The sequence below is a fragment of the Mus caroli genome, chromosome X (genome assembly GCF_900094665.2).
Source record: "Mus caroli chromosome X, CAROLI_EIJ_v1.1, whole genome shotgun sequence".
Classification (NCBI taxonomy): domain Eukaryota; kingdom Metazoa; phylum Chordata; class Mammalia; order Rodentia; family Muridae; genus Mus; species Mus caroli.
In genome coordinates, this window is record NC_034589.1 from 11864345 (window position 1) to 11868961 (window position 4617).

A 4617-nucleotide genomic window follows, 5' to 3' on the forward strand; every position below is an offset into this window, starting at 1 on the left:
GGTAGGGAAGTGGGGGGCGCTATGGGGGACTTTTGGGATAGTATTGGAAATGTAATTGAGGAAAATATGTAATAAAAATATATATAAAAAAAATGGATCAAAGATTTTAATTAAAATGATATGTAGCAAGAGGTAGGGTAAACTCAGAAAATACATTCAAAAATAAGATCTCTGAGTAGCAAAGGAAATATCTCTTGGAAGTAATAAGTAGGGCAACATGAAATGAAAGTTTCTGCTCAGCAAAGGAAACTAGTAGCCAAGTGAACAGCCTATAGAACAAAAGAAAATCTTTTCCAGTTATACTTTAAGCAAGGGGTTAATATATAGAATATATAAAGAACTGCAGAAATCTCTCTCTCTCTCTCTCTCTCTCTCTCTCTGCTTTTCTCTCTCTCTGTGTCTCTCTGTCTCTGTCTCTCTCTGTCTCTCTCTCTCTCTCACATACACACACACATACACACACACACACATGCACACACACATAAACTGGCAGTCAGTAAATGGGCTAATGAGTTAATAGATAGTTCTCCATAGAAGAAATAAAAATGGCTAATAAGTACTTGAAAAAATTGTTCAACATCTTTAGTCATCAGGGAAATGCAAATCAAAACTACATTGAGATTTCTTCTTACACCTGTCAGAATGACTAAGATCAACAAAACAAGTGACAGCTCATGCGGGTGAGGATTTTGGGAAAGAGGACCCCTTATTCACTGCTGGAGAGAGTGCAAGCAAGTGACCCTGAAATGAAAGACTAGAGATTTCTCAGAAAGGTGAAACCAAAACTACCATATGACCCAGGTACATACCCAAAGGACTCTGCCTTACTGCACATACCCGCTCTTCAACGCTATATATCAGTTTCCTCTGAGAGTAAAACTTTACATCTTGGAGGCAAGCTCTTTGAGATAGCGGGTGTTAAAGGAGAGAAGAAACATTCTATCCTCTGGGGAAGCTCATTAAAATAGGAAGTAAACATCTCAAAATGGCTTCAAGAAGTTCCTGAAATCAACCAGATTCATAAGGTCCCTCCCTCCCCAACAGTATAAAAACAGTAAAGTTCACGAAAACAGGAAACCTGGAGCACACTACAGCTCAATTTCTCTGAGCTAAGCAGCTCAGCTAGTGTCTGCTTCTTGTAGGCTGCATAACTGGTCTGTTCTTCTTCCAGGATCTTTGTCTGAGCCTATTATCAGCAACTCAGTTAGTCTGAACTATCACCCATGCTGGGTGTGCTTTGGTGCTGCAGCTGTCTTTGAGTCATTTCTGCTCCTGTAAGTAACCCCTCACCCATATTTTTGTAAGTGACTACAGTAAAACTCATTGGTTTACCAAGTTAGACTTTAGTGATATCCATAAACTTTGATCGGGTACCCATTTCCTATCTGGGGTGTGTAGACATTTGTTCATGTCTGCCTAGAAACAGTGTCACAAAACATATGTTCATGCTGTTTATTCATAACAGCTTGGGAATAGAATCAGCTCAGATGCTCATCAACTGATAAATGTATAATTAAAACATGCTATATATACATAATAGAGTTTTATCTAGTTATAAATAAAAAGGAAATGAAATCCAGAGGAAAATGGATCTGGAAAGTGTATCAAGCAAGGTGACCCAGGCAGAAAAACAAATACTTCATGTTCTCTCCCATATCTGGATTCTAGCTTCTAACTGTAAAACGTGTATATTGAGGTGGGAGTGTATGTGGAGACTAGAAAACTATAAAGAGGTTAGTAACATTGGTGAAAAGAGGATTTAGGAAGGATTTTGGGGGAAGATAAAGTAGAACTCATGAGATAAGGAATTGGAAGGGGAATTCTAGGGGTAGAGAGGTTCACTGGGAAAATGGGAATGGGAGAGACATAGGGGTGAAGAAATTCTTCCACATAGAGTAAAATAGGTTTTCCTTGTATGTACAGTTTATTTTGGAACTATTTCCATTTCCCCTAATTGAGTTGTTTGTTGCTAACAGCTAAAGATCTTTCTTTGCTTAAAAGTCATACAGACCCTGGACAGATTTTTCTAGAAATTGCTCATCATGTAGATACATCACTAGTGTAGAGATTTTTTTTTTTGTCTGTTTTGCCTCAATCATCCAGAGCAGTTTCTACCATATGCTACCTCAAGCTAAGTAAAAATTCAAGACTCATTTTTTTTTACTTATTCATTTCCATTATTCATTATTCATTTTACATTTCACTCATTGCCACCCTCCCGGTCACGCCCTCCCACAATTCTTCCTCCAACCCCCTTCTCGAGAACTTCTCTGAGTGGGTGGGGTCTTCCTGGGTATCCCCTCACCCTGGCACATCAAGTCTCTGTGAGGTTAGGCTCATCCTTTCCCACTGAGGCCAGACAAGGTAGCCCAGCTAGAGGAACATATCCCACAGACAGGTAACAGCTTTTGGGATAGCCCCTGCCCCAGTTGTTCAGGAACCCCTTGAAGGCCAAGCTGCACATCTGTTACATATGTGCAGGGAGACCTAGGTCCAGCCTGTGCATGTTCTTTGGTTAGTAGTTCAGTCTCTGAGAGCCTCAAGGGTCCAGGTTACTTGACCCTATTGGCCTTCCTGTGGTGTTCCTATCCCCTTTGGGACCTGCAATCCTTCCTCCTATTCTTTTGTAAGAGTTCCCAAGCTCCATCCACTGGTTGGCTGTTGGGGTCTGTGTCTGCACCTGTCAGTCAGGTGCTGGGTGGTGCCTCTCAGAGGACAGCCATCTCCTATCTGCAAGCTAACAGAGTATAATTAATAGTGTCAGGGATTGGTGCTTGCCCATGGGATGGGTCTCAAGTTGGGCTGATTATTAGTTGGCCATTTCATCAGTCTCTGCTCTACCCCCACATGCATGCATTACTTGTAGACAGGATAAATTTTGGGTTAAATTTTTGTGGTGGGTTGGTGACCCTATCTCTCCACTGGGGTTTCTGCCCGGCTACAGGAGGTGGAATCTTTGGGTTCCATATCCCCTATGCTGTGAGTCACAGCTAAGGTCACCCCCATTGATTTTTGGGTGCCTCTCTTATCCCAGGTCTCTGTCTTGTCTTGGAGATGACCCCCACCTCCCCATCTCTGCCAGTTGCAGATTTCCATTCATTCTCATGGCCATCTGGTCATTCCTCCCTTCCCTCCCCACATCTGATCCTCAATGCCCCCATTCCCCTCCCCATTCTCTCTCCTACCCAGTTGCCTTTCTCTATCTGCTTCTTATGACTATTTAATTCCCACTTCTATGATTATGCCTTCCTTCCTATTTAGCTTCTTTGGGTCAAGACAGAAATTTAATATATGGTTGTTATAACAATTGGATGAATTGTTATAGTCAAGTCTTTAAACAAAATTCTTATAGTCATCAACAGGGAAGACCCTTTGATAACTTTCTCTCCTCTAAGCTTCTTCTGGACTCTATAAACTGTTTCCTATTTTCAGAAACATCAGAAAATGAAGAAAATATGAGGTTTCAGCACTGAAATAAATCAGCACAGCAGACATCATCTGGAAAGAGGCATAACAATCTCCATACTTTGTCTAATTCAGGGATGAAATACATGGACAAGTGACAGGTTTGACTTCAGGGGCCTTGGCTAGCTAGCCATTGAAGAGGCAAGGGTGTATGAGATGTGTTAATGTTCATGTAAGACGCTGTGACATCAGCTTGGGTGAAAGCAATGGCACCCAGGGCTAGAGATGAGTCAGTGATCATAAAAGCAAAGGCTCAATGTGGGAGGTAAAAAGAAGCTTGTTCTGCATGGTTTGGAAACGGAACCAACAACATAAGGAAGGAGCTCAGAGATGCTCAGAATTTTCAAATTTCAGTGTTTAGTAAATTGTGGTACTACTGATTGAATCTAGGAATGAAGGAAAAGTGCTAGGACTAGAAGAAGACGTTTTGGGTCTTTGAACTTGAGTATTAGTTGCTGATGTAAGCCTTTTTTTAAATTCGATTTTTAAAATTTACATTTCAAATGTTATCCCCTTTCCTAGTTTCCCCTCTGAAAATCCCCTATCCTCTCCCCCCTCCCCCTGCTCACCAACCCACCCACTCCCATTCCTGGCCCTGGCATTCCCCTATACTGAGCCATAGAACCTTCACAGGAGGAAGGGTCTCTCCTCCCATTGATGACCGACTAGGCCATTCTCTGCTACATATGCAGCTAGAGCCATGATTTCCTCCATGTGTTTTCTTTGATTGGTGGTTTAGTCCCAGGGACCTCTGGGGATACTGGTTAGTTCATATTGTTCCTCCTATGGGGCTGCAAATCCCTTCAGCTCCTTGGGTACTTTCTGTAGCTTCATTGGGGACTCCGTGCTTCGTCCAATGGATGGCTGTGAGCATCCACTTCTGTATTTGTCAGACACTGGCAGAGCCTCTCAGGAGACAGCTTTACCAGGTTTTTTGTCAGCTAGCTATTGTTGGCATCTGCAATAGTGTCTGAGTTTGGTGGTTGTTTATGGGATGAATCCCCAGGTGGGGCAGTCTCTGAGTGGTCATTCCTTCAGTCTCTGCTCCAAACTTTGTCTCCGTAACTCTTCCCATGGGTATTTTGTTCCCCCTTCTAAGAAGGATTGAAGTATCCACACTTTGTTCTTCCTTCTTTTTGAGTTTCATGTGTT